The sequence below is a fragment of the Cryptomeria japonica genome, chromosome 11, assembly GCF_030272615.1.
Source record: "Cryptomeria japonica chromosome 11, Sugi_1.0, whole genome shotgun sequence".
NCBI lineage: Eukaryota > Viridiplantae > Streptophyta > Pinopsida > Cupressales > Cupressaceae > Cryptomeria > Cryptomeria japonica.
The window spans coordinates 537,263,683-537,289,867 of record NC_081415.1 but is presented as its reverse complement, the minus strand read 5'-3'; positions in this window follow the sequence as shown (position 1 = coordinate 537,289,867).

The following is a 26,185-nucleotide window of genomic DNA, read 5'->3' as shown; positions in this document are numbered from 1 at the left end:
TCTTTGCCTTTATTTCTTCCATTGTCATAGGGTAGGTGCTAGGTGCAATGTAATCATTCTCCAGATAAAATGTTGCATATTCTCCAATTCCTGATAAGTGCAGCTTCATCCTTTTCTACCATGTGGTGAAACTTGACTTGTTCAGCTTTGGTGCATCCCTTTTATACATCTTCGGATCTTGCCTCAAGTACCTTTAAACTTTTCTTCCGGAGTCCAAGCTCTGATACCAATTGTTAGTTAGATGGGAGGGGGGGGGGGGGGGTGAATTAGATAACGTCAATAATAATTACTCTAATTAGATTCAACCTCAGTAGCATTTACTTGATATGCAACTTATGACTGTAAATCATTCAAACTCATAAACAGATAAACATGAAACATTAAATCACATTTGACACCAGATTTAACGTGGAAACCCTAATAGGGAAAAACCACTATGGGATTTCGGACCCACAAGAAAATATACTCTTCTAGAGTATGCTTGGTTAAAAGCAAATACTGTTAAAGATTACATACACATTGCTAGATGTGACCCGGTCAAGGGATTTTCCTCAGATCTGTTAGAATCTTCACTTTGTTAGAAGTGACCTTGTCAAAGGATTTCAAACACTCATTCAAAATGTACCTTCCAAGAGGATTTACAAATAAGACTGTTAAGTCCACTCAGTTAAGAGATTTCCTATCACTTACAAAAATAAATAACAGTAATAAAATATATCTGCAACTTCACATCTAAAATGTTAAAGAACATTCTATGTGCTCAAGATAATCTTGTCATAAGAATTATATTTCTCCTTTCTAGGCTTCTCAATCTATTCTTCAATTAGATCTTCAATCTTCTGTACTCGGTAATCACCTCTGTAGCATCACTGTGCTTCAGTTTACCCACATACTTTGTTCAACAACATTACTTTATTTATAAGCAATTCCCAACCGCTTAATCTTCTTAATCACATTTCCCATGATTAATCTTAGCCATCAGATCTTCAAACTTGACTAGGTTCATTGTATCCTTCGATCTGAAAAACATTTTATCTTGCCTTGAAACTTGTATACCTTTCTTGGTACTTGTGCTCGGTTACGACTGTTCAATCTGTGTTGTAGATCTTACTCTTGAATTTTAATTGCCATTGATCCTTAACAAACTTCTTGCACGACATTCCTATCTTCAATAAACCTCCAACTCATTGGCATCCTTCATTTAATAATGTATACACTCATTTAATGCATTATGTTACTGCTCGGTTGATACTCGGTTAATACTGAACTTTACTCAGTAGACATTCTCTTCTCGGTGACTTTTTCTTTCATTAACCGACATCGGTAACCTTGGAGTTTACCGACTAGCTCCTTGCTCAGTAAAATAAATAGTATCAAACCTTTACTCATTCTATTACATGAAATCTTTTCTCCTTCTTGTTCAGTCTTTGAATAGATATATATAGGATATCAAAACAATCGAAACATCATAATCTCATCACTGTCTAACTCGGTAATAGTTTCCCATTGAATAACTTATTACTCCCCTTCATTTTCACATTCTTTCTGTGTCAGTTACTGACATCTTTATACTCATCTAAACATACTTTTTAAGATATGGCAACATCATACTGAATAAGAAAATCAATTGCTTGACATCAATAACAAAATAATAATGTTAAGACAGTAATCATCCTTTATCAATTATATCATTCATCTCCAACAACCTTCTCAATATCATCAACCATCAAACTTATTGTAATGCCAACAATGTGTGCCTTATACAAAAGCCTTTTTTGGTTCACTTTTTTCTCTCAAGGATGATCACATGTATGTCCTAGTGAATGGTCTATTGTTCCTTAGTAAATATAGCTTATCACTTTGTAAGTAGAATCCAATGTTTCAACCCTAAAAAAGGTCTAGCCTCCATGGAGCCTACATTCTCAAAGGTTCAAGTTACTGAAATTATCAAGAATACAATCCATGCTACATGCATGAGTAAATATCAATAAAACGAATGACAAGATCATTATGGGCTGAGATATGTGGAAAATTTGTATAGGTGAGATGCATTATTAACCATCTTAATATAAATAATATCACTACTCTTCAAGTGATTGAAAATAACTAAATTTGGTGTGAACCCAATAGTCTTCCCTACTCCATTATGTATAATTTGATATATATGGAAAGGAAATTAGGTCATAATGGAGGAGCACAATATACATCACTAATGGTTCCTTCTCTAATATCAAATATCATTTTTAAAAACAAATCATAAATATATTATTTCTCATCAAGATGTGTGGTAAGTACAAGGATCAAATAAAGAGAACATACCCTATGATGATATCATATAATGTGTATCTCCATATTCAAGAAGCCATATTCTTCACTCAAGACTTGTAAATAAAAAGGTCTATTCCCTTCCATATTTTCTATTTCATTAGCCACTCTAACTATCCTTAAATATGTAAATCAAGATGTTTTTAGAGAAAAATTAGAAATATATGACATGATTAGGAATTGGCTATCATTTTTCTAAAGAAGGTACTTCAATTCATCAATTTATTTTACATAACAATAATTCTCATCATGCCCCTAGTTTTTGCAATATGCATGGTTATGCCAATCCTTCCAAGATGACTCCCCCTTAGAGGAGGAAGAGGATCCACTCCTCTCCCTCAAGGGGATGATGATGGTAATTACTTAGATTTATCAATGTTCTTAGTCTTTTTCTTTATTCAATTTTTTCTATTTGAATCCTTTTGATATTTTTTGCTTTGACTAGAAATAAGAGCCTATGGTTTTGAAGACTTCAAAATATCTATGTATACTAAATTTTTCTCCTCTCTCTGTTGTCTTGCCTCCATCTCCTGCATAAATTTCATTAATCCCTGCTCAAAGTGGGTCTTATTACTTCTCATTTGGTCCCAGGTAAAGGTATGAGACAGCTCCCTAATGAAGACATATGTTGCACCATCGTTTAATCATCTGTCAAATTTGCCCTCATCAAAGTGGAGAACCACTGTGACCTGCATAGAAACAAGCTAAAGAACGAGTCTCCTAAGAGACTCAGTGAGGTATCTATCCTTACCAATAAACACATCATCATTCCTAGATTTCCAAATGATCCAAATAATTTCCAAGGAGAGAACAGACCAAAAGAGATTAGCACATTTCTTGCCAACTTTAATATAACCAAGTACTACCTCATCAATAGTAAGACATTTAGTATCAATTGAAATACCAAACAATTTCCACACCTCTTTGGTGAAATGACACTCAAAAAAAATATGTAGCACAGATTCAGGGAGATGACACAATTTACACAGTAGGGGGTTTCCATTATTGTCTTTAAGAGGGAGCTTGTGAAGCAGAAATTTCTAGGCAAAGAACTTCTTTTTTGGTTTGGTCAGAGCAGACCAGAATCTCAAAAGAGCAAAATGTCACTTTTTAGAATCACAGGTGAGGTTCCAAACATTATTGAGATGAGTTAGGATATCTTCGGAATCAGCAAGGGAAGACTAGACAAGTTTGGCTTTCATTAGATGGAGGGGAGAGTCGTCAACCCAACAAAGGGAAGAAATTGGGGAGAGCGAAGGAGGGGAAGATGAGGAGAGGATGGGGTCGAGTGCATTCTTGAGGACAATATAGGTTCTATCTTGGGAGATGGGGAGGTTGAAAGATAGACTAAGAGCATCCCAATAAATCAGAGAACCATCTTTCAAGATGTGTTCAAAAGTAATAAGACCTAATTTGTGCCATTTCAAGAAAGAACACCCTTGAAGGCAAGCCTGTTGCTTCCCATTATGTAGAATATTCCACTGATGAATTGTTTGATATGGTTCCAAGCCCTCCATATGGAATTAAAGACCTCTCAGACCGCAGGAGAGATCTCAAAGTTGCCAACAATCAAGTCCCACATGGGCAAGTTCCTCCATTTCTTTGCATTTTTATGGAGGGAGCACTGTATATTGTGTTTGATAAGAATTTTCCAAGGTTCATTGGCATCAAGGGCTTTAAAAATCCACTTAGAAGCCAAGGCAATACCCTGAATTTTGAGGTCTTTGAGGCCCATTCCCCCTGTACCTTAGATCTAACACACCAATCCCATTTTATAGCATGTTGTTTCCTATTCCCCTTCCCATCTGACGATAGGAATTTTCTGATTTTTTTTTGAAGATAATTGAACTGGTAATTACTGAATAGCCAGGCTGAGGAGTAATATATGTTGTATGAAGACAATATTCTTTTACAGGCCTGAAACCGACCTACCAGGGAGAGGAAGTTTATGTTCCATTAATTCAGTTTTTTATCCACCTTATTCCTAAGCCAATCCCACATTTCTTTCAGATTCAGGGAGACAGAGAAAGGATTACCCATATATCTAGTGATTAGCTTTGGTCCTCACCATTGCAAGTCAAATTTAGATAGCCAGTTAGGGGGACAATCAGTCCATCCTAGAAAGGTTGATTTAGGTAGAGCAATTTTGCTGCCTGAAGCCTTGAAAAAGATTTCAATGTTATGTAGTAGAGAGGATAGGTTTTCCTCTTCCAAGACAAGAATGATAGTTGTATCATCTGCAAACTGAACATTGATAATTTCCTTTTTATTTAGGGAGAGAGATGCCTTTGACCCTAGGGATCATATTGCGATCCTTAAGAGCATAGTACATAGCATCAACAGCCAACACAGATAAGGCTGGGGCAAGTGGGCAGTTGTGTCTTATTAACATGGAAAGAACAATATTATCATATCTGATTCCATTTACATCAACAACAACATTGGCCTCACAGAGTAAAGTTTGAACTATCCTACAAAACGTCTCCGAAAACCCTAGACTCACCAACATTTGAATTATGAAGCTCCAACCTATCATATCATATGCCTTTTCAAAATCAATCAACAACATGGCCTCATTGTGCCTTGACTCCTTAGCCCACTCGATTTTAACCAGCCTATTAGCCACCACTTTAGCCAAGATCTTATAGGAGACATTTAATAGCGTGATAGTCCTAGCTCTTTAGCAATGTCTTGTCCCCCTCCTTACAGATGAGATTGATCACCCCTTGGTTGATTTATTTTCCCAGAGTTCCTTTATTAATAGCTTTCAGATATAGGCTATGTAGGTCACCAACAATCCACTTGATATTCTTCTTATAAAATTCCACAAAAAAGTTGTCTGATCCAGGGGATCTGTCATTTCTCATTGTGGAGATGGCCTTTTCAATTTCCTCTTTTGATATGGGACTCCCTAAAAACTCAATTTCCTCCTCATTAAGCTTAGGTGGGATCAACTCCTTAATGAGCACCTTGATAGCCCAATGTTGATCATTTACATTTACAGCAGTGAATAAGTTTTGGTAGAAATAGGTGAAGCACTTAAGGATCTCCTTTGTCTTAGTAATGTGGGTATTATTTTCCCAAATAGCATTGATGCTCTCTTTTTCCTCTTTGACCTTAAGCATTTGGAAGAAAAATTTTGACCCCTTGTCCCCCGAATCCAACCAATTCAATTTGGCCCTGGTTTCCAACCCTCTAACCTCTAAATTTTCCTAAGTTGGTTCTTGATTGACACCAAGGTGTTAGTAAGGCTTTAATAATTAGGTTATTCCTTGAAGATTCATCTCTTGATTACAAAGATCTTTCTGAAGTAGCCTCTGAACCCTCCTGGCATCCTTGGCTTTGTTTTTCCCTACTATTTGGCAGAGGGTGGTCCAAATTTTAATGTTCAGATTTCGTTTGTCAATATTAGAAAGTTGGTGCTGCTCTTTCATTTTAAACAGTCTGATGAAGGCCAGGGCAGAGTAGAGATCCTCATCCTCCAAGAGCCTAGTGTTTAAAGTGAGGGAAGAAGGTCTTGTAGAGAGGGACAAGAGGAGGAGAGATCAATACCCATTAGTATGGGGTGATGGTCTGACAACATGTATGGGGAGAAAAAGTATTGATCCCTATTATTTCCTTTGCCAATGTCAAAGTGATTTTTATCGAAGTGGAGTCAGTCCAGCCTGCAATAGATTCTCTTATTCAGCTGCTTCTAATTACACTAAGTATACCACATAGTGTTCAGATGGCCTTTCCTTCCAGCAATAGGGTCAACAAGATGCAGTGTTTTAATCATTTTGTCCCACTGCAACCTTTCCATACCCTTCCATTCAAACTTGTTGCCTCCTTTTTTGTCATTTGCATGTTCAATCATATTAAATCACCCCCCATAATCCAAGGGATGTCCTCCAAAACTGCTAGTGAGTTCCAAAGCTCCCCCCTCTCTATAGTCATTAGGGGCATATACAAAATAGATTCTAAACTTTTGGTCATCCAGCTGAATAGAAACCCAGATAGCCCTAGAACAGGGGGCTTGACCCCAGTTAATCACTTTGTTAGCCCATCTAGGACTAAGTAGTATGGTTGTAACACCTTTACCCTTGGAATGCTTAGTGCAAAAGGATGTAGCCTCCCCCCAAATACATTTGAGGCCGATTTGCAAAGTCAAACCAACAGTCTTTAGATCTTGAAGAAGGAGACAATCCATGTCTTTATGTCCATTAAGGAATCTCTTTATGACATATTTCCTATCAGGAGCCTCAAGGCCTCTAATGTTCCAAGAGATTATTTTCAGTATGGCTAACTTTATTGGGTGAGGTCCATTTGGGATTTAAATCCCTCAAACATTTAGGCCATTCCTCTTTATTTGTGATATTACTAGCATCAAATGCAATTGAGGAACAATGTCTACCTCTCTTTTTCCTTGCCTTAGATATCTATTTGGGGCCAAGGGACTCCTTACTAGAGGAGATAACTATGCTCTTTTTGGGGGATCTCTTCCTTCTGGACTTCCTATATTTGACCATAGTGAACCCCTCTAGTGTTCCTACTGAGCCTTTCTCAAAATTTGTGCACACAAGAGTAAGGGGATCCTTGTTGATCCCATTGCCTTGTGTCACAATCTCCTCTGCATTCAGGGAATCAATAGGGGTGCTAGAAGTACAATAGGTACTACTACCAGGGTCTCACATAGAGGCCTCTAACCCATTGGATGCACCTAGAGGATCTACCAAGATCTCACCCACAGTAGGATTGTATCCACAATCATTCAAATTTAGGGTAGAAGAATTAATCTCATCAATTTTAATTTCTTCAGCAGGTCCCCTAAATGTAGCCAATTCAAGGCCCTGTATAGAGGCACTGCTAGGTGTATCTAATATAGGTGGAGCACTGCTATCCAAGCCCTCAAGGCCAGGCATCTGCCATGAGGAGGCTTCAATTTCTAATTTCTGCTTATGAAGATCTTGTTCAAGAACCTTCCTAGCCTCAACAACTCTTCACATTTTTTCCAACACAATTTGTTGAGCATTTTGGGATCTCGGGTTCGAGTGAAATTTAGGGTTGTTTGCAAGCTTAGAGGGGTCAAAGGGGGGGATTGATCAACAGATAGGGCATCCTTAATAACATTACTATAGTTAAAAATAGAAACAACCAACGAGGAAGCCGAAGAGGAAGGGGGGGATTGGGAGGGTGAGGGATAGTGGAAGGTGGGAGGAAGATGTCAGATGGGGGAGGAGTGGGGGGATGAGAGTGAGAAGAGACAGTTGGAGGAGGTTCAAAGGGAACAACCGAGGGCTTGGAGGGTGGAGGACCTCTGGGGGGGTTTTTGGCCCTAATATTTTTCTTAGTCAAGAATAGGCATCTGCTTCTAGAGTGACCACTCACTTTACAATAATGGTAGGCATCTATACCAACCATGTACTCAATTGGGTAACATAAGGTTTTATTATCAAATAAAATATCAATTTTGGTGGATACAAGACCTAGTTTTAAGGCTATGAGTAATCTTGCATCGAGATGTGGAAGAACCATAGGGGAGGAATCAATTTTTACAATTTTGCCCCAAGGGTTTGACAATCCTATCTATACAAGACCAGAGAAAAGGGGGAATATTTTTTATAGTTATCCATTTTGGACTAGAAAGGGCAATAATTTCATTGTTACAAGACTCAGGGTCCCAACGTACTGCACTGAAAGTTGAATTCCCCACCGACCAGTACTGTTTATTAACAATTTTGCTTTGTCTTTCCTTATTATAAAAAAAATTAATAATAGACCCTTTTGAATCATTATGCAAAATAAATAATGAAACCCTAACTTATTGACCCACACATCTTGCAGCCATTTGTTCATATATTGACGAGATGGTACCTTATTTATATCAAACATGGCAAAAAAAATAGCCAAGTCCCTAAGCATAGAAACCTCAGAGGAAATAGAAGAAAGTATTGAACCATTGGGTTTAATGATGATGTGATTGGAGGGGGAAATCTCACCTTCTTCTCACGCGATATGGGCTTCATCTTCATGTTGTGTCTCTACCTCAAATATTGCATTGATAGGGAAAAGAAGTCATTTGCCCTCCACCGTCTGGCTGAAGGTCTTTCGTCTCAAGCGCTCGTTCTCGATGGCATGAAGATTGTGTGGTTTATCATTGTTTTGGCCTCCTTTATTCACCTCCATTAGTTATGGTAGGCCTGCAATTAATGTTCGAAGGCTACCTAGCAAAGCTAGGGAGCCATCGCATGCAGTGGCAGTCTACAACTAGTGACACCCTCGAAAAATGTTCCCTAGTTGCATAGCGCTCAAAACCCTTCCCAAAAAATCAGGTCCAAGCTAAGACAACTTTAGGAAACAATCATCAGGTTTAATGCATATAACTATTTCTCATCCATGTCATATGTTTCTATATGAGACCAAGTATCAACTCTTTGTACTTGTAGAAATAATGAAATAATTGTATAGCATGAAGCTTCTACAAAACATTTATTGTATAACATGCATTTAGGTTTTACCTCCCAAAACTCTAAGAAATGAACTAAATAAAATCCAATCCTCTTTAGACAAATCTTGACATTCGATATGGGGATGCAAGAATATTTCAAATTATGGGAAAAAAACTTGTAATTCAAGAGATAAATGCACTTATCTTGGTGTTAAAAAGATGGAATTTTAGTACTTTAGCAGTTTTTATCAACCTAGCATTATTCTCCAACCAAGTTATTGAGATTGATAAATGTCTCTCTATGTTGGGAATTACATCAAATATGCCCACAACAAATAAAATAATATTACTTAAATATAGAGCTATAATAAAAACTAATAATCATCTACAATATTTTATAATGGGATCACTTAATAGATATATGTCAAGAGTGCCACGTAGATTTGATTTAAATATTAATGTCCACAAGTAAGGAATCAAATATTTAATTTAATTAAATTCAAATATTTTCATTATTTTTAATTCAATTGGAGGAGTATGATATATTTACTTAAGTTAGTTTGATGTATGTTATTTCTATTTAAAGCTTAATAACCACTCAAAATTTCAAGACAAAATTGATGATATGTGTACTTACATGACTCATCAAGACATTGGACATAGTTTCAATGCTACATGTAACTTGTCACATGATTGACTGAATCTTTCTTATTATTTATTTATCATTCTTCTCTTTGGAGACATTGCAAACAGATAAAAAATTCATTTCTTTTCTTTCATTATATAATTCTAGCAATGACAAAGCATGGTAAAAAATAAGTTCTTTTATGAATGTTACAAAATGACTAGAAGACCACAACAAAATGTATGGTATCACACCTTTTTTGATAACTTCCTTATATGTCTCAATATTAAAATTTCAGATTTCAAGAACCTATAATAATGATTTTATCATTATCATAACAATAATTCAATTTTTATCTCAAAATGCGATTTGATTATAGTGAGTCATAATGCTCGGGTTCAACTTTACTCATTGGGTTGTTCCCCTCTCACCAATGCTTGTGCTAGTGTGCGAGACAAATTGGGAGTGCAAGCCTGCTAAAGGTAAAAAGCATGCAAACAAGAAGAAAATAAGACATGGAAGACAAGTGGTTGATTCCCTTAAACAAAACCAAGTGTGCAACTAGTCTAAAGCAAGCAAATGTGAATTTTAAGCCCAAAATCCAAATGTTATCTAACTAAAAAATGCACACAAGAACTAATCTAGTGGGAATATTGTCTTCTATACAACATCTTGCAAAGAAAATAGATTAGTAGTCTTAAATGAAGCCTTGGACCGATCGGATAAAATCTGCAAGACTCAAAAATACGATCAATAACACCAAATTATGCAGACACAACGCTCGCACTATTATGCAAATGCTAGCGCCAAACCGCGAGCGCTAGCACTAAAGAAAAAACAGACAGACAACAAACAAAATTAAAAAAAATTGGCAGGCAACGAGTTATACCAGCAGACAAGCTGTTCTAATTTCGGTCGTGCCGAAATGCAAGCACTCGCGCTAGAGACAGAAAATGTTAGCGGTTAACAATGGACTTTGAAAATTTAAATTTTGAAAAGAAGTGCGAGAGTTTCTAAGGCGCTCATGCTATTCGAAGAGCGCTCGCATGAAAGAGGCGTTAGAAAAAATAAAAAATAGAATACAAGTTAACAAATTGTTTTTTTAATTTTTTAGAAGAATCTATCCATTTTTAGGTTTTTTTTTTCATAACCGGTTAGAAACAGAAAGAAAAATGACTAAAAATTTGAGCAAAGGAGTCAATGAAGAAAGGTTGCAAGTGGACGTGTGCTATTCACATAGCACTCATGCCGAACTGCAATTTGTTTCGAAGGTGAGAAGAAAAATTCAAATTACTGTCGGTCGCACCCAAACACAAGCGCTCACGCCAAACCCTGTATCACTTGCGCTAGAATGCACTCGCTCATGCTAATCTATAACCTTTCACAAAAATTTCCAAAACTATGTTAAATTAGGGACGTGGGTCACACCAAGGGTGCCAAAAATGAAGGAAGGTAAAATGATGGAAGGAAATAACACAGTTATAGAACAACAAAAACACATAATCAATCAAATAACCAAGTTATACCTTTATTTTTACCTTCCCCTTTGGATTGAGCAGGATGAGTTTGAAGTATCGCCCCTTCTCCAACCTAATTTGATGTGCTCCTTGATTGAATGAGGTGGCTCTCTAATTGTGCACAAAGATGATCAAAAGGATGATGGGATGAATGTGTTGAAGATGGAATGGATAAGCAAGGTGGATGTTAAAATGACTAAGTTGTGGATGGATGGAAATTTTGCTATAGTCTAGTTGCTTGGATAGATTTTTGGACTCAAAATGGCATCATAAACTTACTAAACTTGGAGATGTCAAATGAGGGGGTGGGGTCCCCAATTTATAGAGGAAAGGGTGAAGAAATGGAGGGATAGGATTGATCCAAGATGGAGGGCTAAGATTGCACGTGAGCCCACACATGGATCAAGAGAGGTTGATATGACAAGTGTGGGATTCAAGAGATATTTGATAAAGGAATTTCTTGTCTCCACACTCCTCAAGGTTCATTGGGAAGGCTTCCCAATGCACCTAGGAAAGACTAATTAATAATGGGGATTTGAGAAGAATGAACAATGGTTAGCCAAATAAGTATGATCACCACAAACCCTAATCTCTTCAGTGCCTAGTTGATATTCTGAATTGAAATGACCCAATCTGTTAATATGATCTTCTGCCATCTCTGGGTCCTCAATAACAAGACTTTGATTCCAAGTTCCAAACTTGGATTGAATTACTAGGGTTTGAGGGAGAGGCTTGTTTACATCAAGCAGAATGCAAAGTCTAAGGGGGAGCTCTGCATGCTCAAATGGGATGAGATCATGTTTAAGAAATATACCCATTTGATTGGCAAGAAGTTGAATTATTTTGAGATCCCTATACTCCAAAGGAATTGATGAAAGAGAGGCCCATAATGGAGCAAAACTAATTACTATATTAAATGGGTCAAATTTAGGATGCCACAACGTTGTAAACAAGCCAAAACCCTTACAAAACCAACATTTTGTTTTGTAATCTTGATCTTTGCAGTGTTTGGAAGAGAAAATGACAATAAAGAACCCATTTCCCTTATCTATATAGACGACCTCATACACCCCTGCCCAAGAATTGGAAACCCATTTACTCAAAGTCAAAGATTCAATAGAGTAATTCCAGAACTTCCATATTAGCGCTCTTTCCCGAAGATCTACAACTTGACTCTTGAGATCTATTCATCTAGTAAAGTCACTTTCAATACACCTTGCACATTTGATCTGCCAATGTTTGGAGGGATCATAGGAGTGTGAATCCTATGCCTCTCTTTGGGTTGTTTACAAACCCATTTCTTGAGGAATGACTCCTCTTTGCTTTGTTGAACATTTTTCCCATTGTTCCCTTTTGACGCTTGCCTGTAGACTTTACTATTGCTTCGCCGCTGAGCTTGATATTGTAGAGGTTGAAATTTTGGATTGAAGGATTCTAAATGCTTAGATTGTTTCTATAGAAACCTGCCCCGATTCACTAGTATATTATTAGGCTTGGATACAAAAGAAGGGGCAGGTAACAAAATATTGTTTGGATACGATAGGTCCAAATCCCACTGAGAATGTGAAGCATTATCCAGGCCTTGATTTAGAACTCTACCTACTGCACCATTTGAAATTTGCCCACCCTAGGCCATCTGTCAGTTGCAAACCTCATGGACCTAATCTCAATTAAAAAGGGTTCTCAACTTTATCAAGTTTTGGTCTTGGTGTTTATGAGCTGCAATCTACTTTGACATACCAATTTTAAGCAGTTAATTAGACATTTGTTCTTTGTTCACCTGATGATCTATTCAATTGTGCTTTACAGTTTCAGTTTTGCTCAAATCTCAGATATATTATTAACTTTTTAATGTAGCCATAATTCGGTTGGTCCTCAAAGAGAATAAACTAGATCATGTAGCAAGAGTAACACAACAGAAGCAACAACAAAACATATAAAATGCAAAATTAGATATTCACATCATCATATTATCATCATAGAACATCTGGTAATCATCTGGTTACATGTAGGCTAACATGCCAGATTACAATTCATTCGGACCTCCAAGAGGCATCCAAATTACCATTCCAGAGACTAGATACTCATAACCTTTGAATTGCTTCCTAAGGATCACATATAACCATATATATACCCTCCAAAACACATTTGGGTTGGCCACAATAGATTACATTTACTAAGAAAGGAAAATAAAACCTGCAAATAGGTCGGCTCCAAGAATGAAAGGAAAATCCTCTGGAAAAGAACAACCAAGAAGTGCACAACACTAAGGAAGGTCGACCAAGGACTCAAGAACATTGAGCAAGGCACCAAATAGATCCACAAGCCAAGAAATTGCTCCGCACGAGAAGAAATCACCAACTAGCTGTTAAACTCAAAAACTGCTCTGGGAACCAAGAACAGGCAATCCGGAAGCGATAACTCATTAGAAAAGAATCCAAATGAACTAACAATCTAGAATAATGAACAAAAGAAAGCCTGGAAATAAAAAATCTGATCCACAACGAAAAAGAATCAGCTACCGGAACACATTGAAAGAAACACAAAAAATTGCTGCCAGAACCGAACAAGAACAAAACTAAGGAAATATCTTTGGTTGATGCAAGATTGCTCATAGACCGGGGATGATCCTACATCAGACGCCCCAGGTAGAAAGAGATGTTCTATGAGAGGCAACTCATGAACATCAAAGAGGATTCATAATATAGATCCCATGCTCATTTATGTTCCAAACATCTTCTTTGTCTGCAAACCTCTTCCTTACCTCCTCCAGAATCTCAACCAGATTCTCCAACTCCCGATTCTCTTTATTTCTTTTTCCTTGCTTCAAACCTACACACTGTCTCTGATCGATACTCTCCTTCTACAACTTTGACTTATTTCTGCCACAAGATTTCATCCAGTCTGCTACCATAACCTTACTGCCATCCGGTTCCTTATTACTATCAAACTTATCTATCAGACCCTTCTACAAATCCGTGCCACTATCTGGTGTAACCTCTGCAACCTGCTTCTCAACACTGCAACTCTTTTCAAGACTGAAATTCCTCACTTCCTTCTCTTTCTCCCTCAAAGAAGCCAATGTGAACTTCTATCCATCCTTCTCAATAGTGATCCAGTTTTTTCTACAATCATAAATAGCTCCCCTGTCAAATTGCCAAGGTCTTCCTAGCAAAACATGACAAGCACTCTTAGACAAAACATCACATAAGACCTCATCCCTAAAAGGTCCAATATTGAAATTCACCAAACACTGCTCTTTTACTTCTAACTTCTGATCATCTTGCAACCAACTTACCTTGTAAGGACAAGGGTGCTTAAGCCTCTTCAATCCAATCTTCTCTACCATCTCCTCAGATACCAAATTATCAGTAATTCCACTATCCACAATAACTTTACAACACTTACCACCAGATTTACACACAGTCCAGAAAATATTTTTCCTCTGAGTAGATCCGATATCTTCATTGCTTTGCTCCATCAAGACTCTTTTGAACATAAGGGATTCTCCCTGCTCCAGTTCCAACACATTCTCATCGGTAACTCTAACTTCCTGATCCTCATTTGCCATACAGTTTCTTGCCATCCCTTGCTTGCACTCAAAAGATCTATGTCCGGTTTCTCCACACTTAAAACATCTGCCCAAAAATTCTTTGCCACTCTCTTTTCTCTGTGTCTTCTGATCTAGTTCTTTATTCCACTTAGGTTTTGATTCTTCTTCAACATTTTGCTTCTCTATACTACCACTCATCTATACCTCTCCTTTCCTCTAGGGTTATTTTGTTGTCTTCTTTTCACTTTCTCCTCAACCTTCAAAGCATATTGGTAAGCCTCTTCAACTATAGAAATCTTCAGCATACTCATCTCATCCTGAATGTTAAATGCAAGTCCATTTATGTACCTAGCCACCTTCTCTCTATCCATCTCTCTATGTCTAGATCTGATCGTTACCTTGTAGAATCCCTTGGTGTAGTTTTTCACAGTCACGTTCCTCTGCTTCAGGTTCTGCGACTTCTTGAACAACTCCAACTCATAGTCTCCTAGAATGAACTTAGCCTTCAATCTTGCAACCATATGTCTCCACCAGGCGATCTTCATCTCACCATTCTCAACTCTATCTCTCTGCAACTCCTTCCACCATAAGGAAGCATGCCCTTTCAACTTAGTCTATGCCAATCAGACTCTCTGTGGGTCCTTAATATCCTCAAACTCAAAGTAGTCCTCCAGCTCTCCAATCCAATCAATCAGATCTTCCAGATTAAGCGTCCCAAAAAAGTTCAAAATCTCCACTTTATGAGCTTTACTCACTTGCGCCACCGCTCTTAGAAATCTTTCCTCTCTTTCATCTTTTGGTCCTTCAGCTTCCTCACCCTCAAGCTCCTCTCCAACCTCTTCATACTCATCCTCGGATTCCGGATTCTTTTGCAAACCAACCAATGCATTTCGGATCTCATTCCTCATCTCACTCTTGAAATCTTCCATCATCTACTCCACCCTCTGGGGGTTCATCCTTCTTGGCAGCATCTCCTCCTCTGCTTCGGTGCAACTGCCTCAACTCGGCAATCTGACTATCGATTTCGATTGCCTCACACTCGACGATCTATTGAACACACTCACAATCAATTCGGCGATCTTTTCACCCAAAGGAATGCCTCAAGGTTTTGCAACCATCTCTTCCTCCATCAACAGGTTCATAACCAACTCTAATACCACTTAATATAGTCATAATCCGACGTGTTTTCAAAGAGAACAAACCAGATCATGCAACAAGAGTAACATAATGGAAGCAACAACAAAACATATAAAATGCTAAATTAGATATTCGCATCATCATATTATCATCATAGAACATTCGATAATCATTTGGTTACATGCAGACTAACATGTCCAGTTACAAACTACATGCCAAATTACAATCCATCCGGACCTCCAAAAGGCATTCGAATTACCATTCCAGAAACTAGAAACTCATAACCTTCGAACTGCTTCCTAAGGATCACATATAACCATATATATACCCTTTGGAACACATCCAGGTTGGCCACAATAGATTACATTTACCAAGAAAGGAAAATGAAACGTGCAAATAGGTCAGCCCCAAGAATGAAAGGAAAATCCTCCGGAAAAGAAAAACCAAGAAGTATGGTGACCAAGGAAGGTCGGGCAAGGACTCAAGAACATCGAGCAAGGCACCAAATAGATTCACAAGCCAAGAAATTTCTCCGCACAAGAAGAAATTACCAACTAGCCGTTAAACTAAAAAACTGCTTCGGGAACCAAGAACATCCATTTCGGAAGTGATAACTCACCGGAAAAGAATCCAAATGAACTGACAATCTGGATTAATGAACAAAAGCAAGCCTGAAAACTGAAAATCTAATTTGCGACGAAAAAGAACCAGCTATCGGATCACACTGAAAAAAACATAGAAATATGTTGCCAAAACCAAACAAGAAGAAAACTAAGGAAATATTTTTGGTTGATGCAAGATTTCTCATAGACCAGGAATGCTCCTGCATCACTTTTGTTGTCTATGACAAATAAATATAGAAAGTGATGGTAATACTTTGCCTAGTCTTACAGTGTAATGTGGTTACCCTAAGGGGTGATAAATGTGGTTTGCTTAGGTGTAGCAAAATGTGATAGAAGGTTTCATAATTGTGGGTGTGTAATGGGATACAAATCTATCTAGAGGTATTGTGATGAGTCTCTATCCAACACAAATTACTACCTAAAATCTAAAGAATAATAGCATTAATGACAATGTATGCCCCCTTTAATTTCTTGCACCCATTGGATGCAAGGAGGTAGAGGAGAGGGGGAATTATTTATGACAAATCAATAAAACAAGTGAATGTGTAATCATGTGAGCATGTATAGTAATAGATATCATGTATAAGTATGTGATAATTGTCATAAAAACCATTTCATGTCAATAAAATAATAGGTATAAAAAATAAACGAAGTAGATCAATATTATAGTAGTCAAACATCATGTGATATGTATTTATTGGGTATTAGAAAGTAGACATGTAAGTACATCAATTATAAGAAATATATGATAATAAAATAATAATTGTGTAAGCACATTGATTTTAAGGTTGTAATGATACATCAATATAAATCAAGTAAATGATATCATAAATTGGTGATAGATGTTGCAAGGGACAATGTTAAGACCTTGTATAGGAAAAACATGAGAATGATATCCCTAAAAGACCAGATAGTGTTAATATAAGAATATTAAAATGTGCAATAATTATCAAGTGGCAAATGTGTAAGCATAAGTTGGTACTTGTCATGATTGCGATAGTGTATACAAGGGTAATTGCTTTAAAGAAAATAATCACCTCTCATCATAAATATCATAGGTGGGGCCAAACACATGACACAATAACGAAATGCATGAAAACATGACATCTACAATCAACAAATGTTTCAAAGTCAATAGATAATAATCATAAATAAATGTGATGATGTAATATCTAATAGGTGTTAAATGTCATACATTTTTTGCCAGCATTGACTATGTTAGGAAATGTGTATCAACCTTGCATCTTAATGTTAATAACACAAAATTTTTTATTAGGTTGTATAAATTAAAAATATAATTTGTGGGCTATAGACATTGACTTTCGATTGAGAAAATATCAAAACACACCTTAATCAAATCAAGATTAGCTATAGCAATATGGAGCTCTCTAAGATCTTTAATTAAAAAAATATGCTCAATCTATTTGATGAATCAAAAGTTATGACTTCTAGAAGTTAGCCTCCCACATTAGAAATGTAAGAATATCTACGTTACATAAATGAGTTGTAAGTACTTACACTTGTTGATCATCTTATGATGCATGCTATAACTCATCAAATGGCATGTATGAATGGAGATAATGGAGCCCAAATGGAGTGCTCTAGTTGGGTGAGTGAATATATTAATAGCTTGTGATAGGTGTAAGGAACATATTATTTTAGCCTATGGACTCATCTTGGGATTTGGGGTGTTATATTTTGAATAGGGATCTAAGTGACACATTTTGGGTGGTTGTATCTCATGTTTTCCTAATTACCATTTGATGGTTTTATGTATTGTTTTTCCAATAATTTATTGTATTTGAGATCGAGGTATCAACATGATTTGTGAGTATTGTTATTCTACAAGGCTTACTCTAGATGTTTGGTTGGTGATACTCTTATAAAGGCTTATACAAGCTACAAGTGGATTGCAAAATTTAATCACTAAATAATACATTTAATTTCTTTGGAGTGGGTTTTTTTCTCAAAAAAAGCATCATTCAATGAATATAAATTTAAGGAGATACAAATAGGGTTATGACATGCTTGATAATTATCATTAAAAGGTCTAACAATGTCACAAATAGGTATAGGTGTAACCTCATTAATGACCATTATAATAGATGTATCACTAGCACACATGATAAATCCTCATTAGGTATATGCTCATCATTATCACAAGACAATAGAAAATGATTAATATGAGACTCATGGAGAAGTGAGGGAAAGCAAATTTAATAGAAAAGGGTGAGAAATAGCCAAGTCTTTGAAAATGGGGTAAGCAAAGACTTGTTAGAATACCATTTACATGGATAGTGCATCCTTACCCATAGAATAACAATTTATAAATACATCAAGGACAAAAGGATCGTGAGTCACAAGTGATAGTAATATGTCAAAATTTTGATGGAGCTGCAAGGGGTAATCTTGGAGTGTCCAGAATTGGACGTGTTCTCAGAGATCAATCAGGCCAAGTTTTGAGAGCAGGTTTTGCAAAAATTCCAAATGGCACAAATAACATAGCAAAGGCTAGAGCCTTAGTATTTGGGATGAACTTAACCATTAAAGAGCAGGTTGAATTCTTAGAGATTGAAGGGGATTCTTTGAACATCATATCAGCCTTAAAAAAACTTCCAAGCTCCCAATTGGAAAATAGATTACATTATTCAAGAAGCTAGAGAGAAGATTTCAAGTTTTCAAGGATATATCATTTCCCATTGCTATAGGGAAGCAAATAAGTTAGCAGACTTATTAGCCAATAAGGGATGTGAGTCAAATGAGGAAGCTTTTTTCCTTTCTCCTAGTCAGGTTCATGAAGATGAATTCCTCAATGTACAACTGGCTTTGGATGCGTCGCCTGGTCCCACTTAGATTGTTTAATCTAATGTTGTTTGTTGTGGGTGCAAGGTCTCTCATTCTTCAAAGTATTGGAGTTGCAATTTCTCCCATTGCCCCACTATGTGTCCGGTTGAGGTTTAATTTTAGTTGATCTCACTCCAAGAACCGTCTTGTGGCCTGTGCAGTGGAAGATCCTCGGGCCATGGTTAGCCATGTCACTGGTGACTGTCCTGTGAGGACGCTTCCAGCCTAGTAAGGCTTTTATGCGAAGTAGATGGGGATTGTCATTTCTGCATTCTTTCGGGATGAGATCAACTTGGCGGCTTTGGACCTTCCCACGCTTTGAGTACCTTTCAATATCTTCACACATGGGGGAAGGACGAGTATCCTCTGGTTTGGGATTTGTGGAGGTACTTCAAGCATGTGGATCTGTAAGGCAGACCACATGTTCGCACTCAGTAGCATCCCCAATCCTGTCATTCCCTGCGGAGGATCCCAACTTGCACAAATTCCAGGGCTCCCACATATCTGCAAGCTACCATGTCTTTTCTCTCAATAAATGTGATTATTTAAGGTCAATAAGGAGGTCTTGCGTGGAAGCTTAAGGACATGGAATGAATTCAACTATGATGGCTCACACGAGCTACACTGATTCCTTTGCATCATTTTCCCTCAGGTTTCTCTATTTATCGACCAGTGGAAGCATGCTCCTTTAGAATTGTAGGCTCGTTTTTAGCTGGTCCAATTTCTTGCTTTCCATGCTAAATATTTCATCATCATCAATTAACAAAATATTGTATTATTTGATTAATCTAGTTCACCATCAACTAATTATAATAATAGCATTTAATTAGTCTATATTCCACACCTAATTAAACAAATTACCTTAATTTGCACTTCACGACTAATTATATAATATTATTATTTAACTACAATTTCCACCTCACATGAATAAATAAATAAAATAACATTTTATTATTTAATTTACCTATATTCCCTCCACCATTTCTAGAAATAAGTGCATTTCCCTCCCATTTTTTGGTTGCTAGAAATTACTATTTTTAGTAAATGCAATCTTAGTCGTTCATCTTAAACATATTGAATCTAAACCTTCTATTTTATCCATAATTTTAGCAAAGTAATTTCATTCTATCTCCAACATTGAGTTCATTTTTGAATCTCGGTCATCCATTTTTCCTGCCAAAAATCTATAAATCAACATATTATTGTATGCGAATCACTTAATGATTTTTAAAAGGTTCATTTTGCAATATTTGTGAAGTGGGTGTTCAAGCAAGCACATGGCATCCATTGAGAAAATCCACTTGCAACAATGTAATTTGATAACATTATCTTGTTTATTGTTTCAAATTTTCATCATGCAGAATCTTGTGACAAACATTAAAATTTAATCTTTGTTTTGTATTTTATGTCATGTTTTAATATAGTTTGAATTCATGTTCATAAGGAAAACTTAACAAATGTGAATCTTCAAGTGAAATAGGGGTTGGGTAGGGTAGGTAAAAACAAGAGTAGGCTATGTATCACAAATCCTTAAGGAAAGGAAAAAAATAATGAAGCACAAGTAAAGGGGATAAAATCCTAATAAGATTTGATCTAAAATAAGGAAATAATAAAGATATATCTAAAAACCTTATTGGATAGAACAATACAACTCTATTATCAAACCCTAATGGAGTGTATGTATGCTAGGTTCACCAAAATGTAAAGGAATAAATTACCTTAAATAAAAAATCTAAGGTAATCAAAACAACCCTTGACTGAAAAGGAGTGGGAGCGGGCTTGCAATCAAGCATACCAAAGCACCAAAGCATGTCAAGAGCATACTTTTGCTAGTAAATGTAGATCCCATCAGAAGACTGGATCACCTGAAGACCAAGGAGATAGTGCAGAAGACCGAGATCTGTTATCTCAAACTGGTCCGTCAAGGCTCACTGAATATGATGAATCATAGAGGATGAGCTACCTGTGATGAGGAGATCATCAACATAGAGTACAAGAATTAGGATCTCACCCTCAATAAGATGAATATACACTATGTGATCAGAATGACTGTGGGTGAAACCAGTGGAGAGCAAGAAAGAATCCATCTTCTCATACCAAGCCCAAGGGGCCTGTTTGAGACCATACAATGAACGCCAAAGTCTGCAAACCAAAGAACTATCCTGCACAAATCCCTGAGGCTGCTCCATGTAGATTTCCTCCAGTAGGTCCCCATGCAAGAAGGCACTCTTCACATCCATCTGAAAAATGGGTCATCCCCAAGAAGCTGTAAGAGATAGTACAAAGTGAATAGAGTTCATCTTGGCGACAAGGGAAAAGGTCTCAGAGTAATCAATACCCTCAACCTGGGAGAAACCCTTCGCAACAAGACATGTTTTGTACTTATCAATGGAACCATCAACAACATACTTAGTGCAATACAACTAGCGACACCTAACCATCTTTCTGGCCTTAGGAAGAGGAAAAAGATCCCAAGTATGATTCCTCATCAAAGAAGAATACTCCTCCTCCATAGCACAATCCCACTTAGGGTGTCCTGTAGCCTCTAAAACTTTTGAGGATCATCTAAAATGGCATGACTCAAAAGACTAGAACCCACAGTATGAGAACGGGTGCGGCGAGTATCTAAAGGATCACCGACCATAGAACCTACCGCCTCAACATTAAAGCGAGCCCACTTGGGCATCTGAAGTGGAGCAAGTGGAGGTGGGGATGGTGGATCATCAACACCATAATTAGAATTATCCTCAAAATAATCTTGAAGAGATGCAGTGGGAGGAGTAGGCAGAGGCGTAGACACTGGAGTCAGGGTATCCACTGTGGGAAGGTGCTCATCAAACTGAACATCCCATCGAATCAGGACCTCTCTAGAATCAAGATCAAACAACCTGTATGCCTTAACATCCTCACAGTAGCCAACAAAAATGAGGGGTCATCTCTTTCGCTCCATGGCTTTCCCCTATGCATCAGGAATAAAAGCCCATGCCTCACTACCAAACACTCAGAAAAAAGAAACATCGGGCTTGTCATGAGACCAAGTCTCCTCATGAGTCATATGTCGAATCGCCTTGTGAGGCATCTGATTCTGAATATAGTTGGCACAATTGACTGCCTCAACCCAAAAAGACGAATCCATGGACCTAGACTGAATCATACAATTCACCATCTCCCATAAAGTTTTATTCTTGTGCTCAGCGACACCATTCTGCTGAGGGGTGTAGGGAACAATAAACAGATGTTGCAAACCATGCTCAGTGCAAAAATATCTGAAATCCTGATTCACATACTCCCTCCCATTATCTGTACCTATCCGTCAAATAGAACAACCAAACTGCTTCTCTACAAATGTCTTGAAGATTCAAAATGAATCAAAGACATCAGACTTGTACTTAAGAAAGTACACCCATGTGCGTCTGGAGAAGTCATCAATAAAAGTGAGTACATAGTTGGCCCTAGAAAAAGGAGTCGGAAATGACATGAGATCACTGTGAATCAACTCCAAGGGTGCCAAAGCACGAGGGGCTCTTCCCTTCGGAAAGGGATCTTTGTGATGCTTGCCAAGCACACAACCATGACAAACACCATCAATGCAGGAAATCTGTGGGAGCCCAAGAACAAGTCCCTGTGTACTCATCTGCTGAAGATATATGTAATTGAAATGGCCCAAACGCTCATGCCAAAGCTTACTCACTGAATCTGCATGTGCTATAAGAGACGAACCTACACCCACAGATGGCTCAAATCCATCGAATCCATATAGATGAGATGCAGTATCAACACTCCCAGTAGCCACAACCAAATCAGAGTCATGGAGGTCCCGAATAACCACATCATGTGGTGAGAACTCAACTGTTTTACCAGAGCCATAATGGAAATCTGATAAATGGACAGGAGGTTCATCGAGATGTCACAAACAACCAGAATATCCTACAGAGTACCCCCATCCAAAGAGACAGAACATGAACCCAAGACTGAAAGCTGAACTGAGTCACCCACTGCAATCTATGAAGTACCACAAGACGCAAGAGAAGTAACCAATTGATGAGTGTGAGTCATATGGTGAGAAGCACCAGAATCTAGTATCCATGTGGAACCATAGGTCGAAGCTCGAGCAGTGAGAGAATGACCTTTCCCTGTGGAAGGAGAAGATGCTTGAGGTGAGGAGATGTGATGCTGTTGCATGGCTTCCTCTAAAGCCTCTAAGCATTTCCAACACCTAGAAACTGGATGTCCTTCCTTGCCACAAAAACTGCAAGTGTCTCCTAATTTCTTCTTAGTCTTGGAGGAAGACTCACCAGACTGTGAAGATTTCCCATGTTTTGGAGGAAATGATGGTTTAGAATCAGACTTAGGAGGAGGCTTGGAGGAATGCTCACTGCCTACAGAATTCTTCTTTGGCTTCGGTTTCTTCTTTTACTTCTCCTTAGAGGACTAAGCAACTAATGCTTTGTTCTTGGACCCTAAGAACATATCCAGCTGAGAAAGATGAGACTGCTCATGAGACAAACGCTCACAAAAAACATCAAAGGTAGGCATGGTGAAATGAGCACCCAAGCCATCCATGGTGGAGTAGAAAGCAGAGACAAAAAACTGAAAATGACCCCGAAGCTTCGAAAGAATGAAGTGAATGCACTCTGTGTCTATCTTGATCTTTCCACATCCCTGAAGAACAGATCTGGTAGTCTTGAACTTGTTCAAAAAATCCTCAATGGTGGGAAAGGAATCAAGTGACAAGGAAACTAACTCTGCCTCAATCTATAATGCCTGAATCTCATTAACCCTCCCGAAGAGAGACTTAAACTTCAACCACATAGCACGAGGAGTGAGCAACTCGTCAAGGTGAAATAGAAGACTGTTGGAGACATGCAAAGAGAGAAAACCCATGGCCTCATCCATCTTGTTTCCGTGTTGAAGAATCTCAAAAGGATGCTGCAATAGAGGTTGAACCTCATCCAAACAAGACCACAACCCTCATGCCCAGAAAAGCCTCATGATGTGGGGCTTCTAGGTGTGATAGTTGTGTGATGTCAACAACTCAACTGAAGGATCTGCCATGAAAACTCGACACCTACACCTTCTTGTTGGATTTTTTTATTATGTGATCTTTATGAATAGACAAAAGATGCAGAAGGGTTTATTTGTTTTGAGAGTTTTGGTGTTCTTGATTTCTGATATAAACGATAGAAAGCGAGAAAAAAACAGCCCCCACAATAGATAAACCCAAACCCTAGTACATACTGATGAGAAGGAGGAAGTAGTGCATAAGAAAAAAAAAAATCAAACTGAAATATCATGTACCTGATGAAAATTCTGAGAAACAAGATCACATATTTAAATAGAGCATGTTGAGAGATTTCCAACGCCTATTCATTTTCGAAAAACAAAGTCCGTTTGCCCATTCTACGACCCCAGAAGTGGAAAAGAGTCCCCACTTTGACTGAAAAAGTACAGTCAAACAACAAAATCGAGAAAAAAGTCCAACACCGCGAGGTCCGGCTCGGTACTAGCTTTTCAATGCCTATTCGTTTTCGAAAAAATGACATCGGATGCTCAAGATATGGCCAAAAACTGAACCCCCCCTTAAAAGACAAGAGGGTGGAGGTCCAGGGGCAAGGACCTGGTAGTGGTGGCGCTCCGGCGGCGCTGCGGGGAGGAGCGATGGAGGGACGGAGAGGGAACGACAGTGGTGGGAGGCGCCAAGGTGGTCGGTGGAGGGGAGAAGAGCTCCCGTGGGCTAAGCGGCAGGCAGCAGCGACAGGGAAGTGTGTGCCGGCGGCGAGAGGAGGAAGCCGATGGTGGGGGCAGTGCTTCGGCGGGCGACGGTGGTAGGTTGAGTGGGTGCCGGCGGCGAGAAGGGGAAGTCGGTGGCAGGGCAGCAGCCGATGGGGGCCGAAGGACAGGGCCGATAGGTCGGGGCCGGCACTGACAGGTCTGGTCGGCTAGATTGACAGCTGGCAGCGGAACTGTCAGGGGTACGAAGTACCCTCCGAACCCTGCAAAAATGATTTTTGAAAAAACCTTTTTTTTTCTTCGCCTTTTGCCTAAAACTTTTGATTTTTTATTTTTTTTTAAAAAAAATTTCAAAAAATAAAAAATTCGGCTTACATGCCGTAAAAAGGAAAAAAAAAAAAAAATTTGAAATTTTTTCTCAAACTGCATGCCAAGGCCGTACGGCCTGGTACTGAAGAAAAATTACCCCCAAATGCTCAGGAGTCAAAACTGGGCAAGTTTTATATGACTGTAGGGGTTTTCGGGCCTTCTGAGCACGAAGGTGAGGTCCGTTTAGGCCCAAAGTGCTCAGAAAAAGGCCTATGCCTAATTACATTAAAAAAACTTCCTGAAACCCCAAATCTGCTTCCAATGCAAAAATTCTCATAACAAGAACATATAGCTACAAATCTGAAGCTCTGATACCATGTGAGAGTTGAGAAACACAACACCACATGAGCCTAAATATCTCTGCAAGTTGAATAACCTGTTACAAGGAGAAGCAAGGAAGCAAATAACAGAAAAGCAATACACATAAAATATGCTCAAGTGTTTGTGAGTCTTGTAATAGGTTTTGAATGTTGTTATAGGTTGTGTTTAGTCATTTCATAAGTGTTAGATCTCATTTTGTGCTTGAGAGATCAAGTTTTGCTTCTTAAAGTTTGAGTTGTCAGTTTTGTGCTCCTAGACCAAATAAGGCTAAAAAGTGGAAAATCACCTTATAGGCTTAGCCATGCTTTGGAAAGCATTGAAACATGTTTAGAAAGTGTTTTTAATCATTCCTAGGTGGTTTTGGAAGGTTGGGTGAGTTAAGTTGCTCAAATTGCTACTTGGAGCAACAAAAGTTGTCATTTTGCTTGTAAAAGTTGTCATTTTGGACACTTTTTGTAAAAAGAAGACAAAAATGCCTTATGTCCGTACAGGACTTGATAACCACCTAAAAATGCTATTTATATGCTTCCCTCTTCTTGGTATAGGGTTGGCTTTTGTGCTTTCTAACAAAAATCAATTGAAAGAGCATCAATTTTATGTCTTTTCTCATGTTTTGCACTCCATTTGTATAGCAGTCTGTACTGAGACTTCTCATTTCCATACTGTACCTTTTGGACAGTGATTTTATTGTATATTCAATGCTCTTCATGTAAT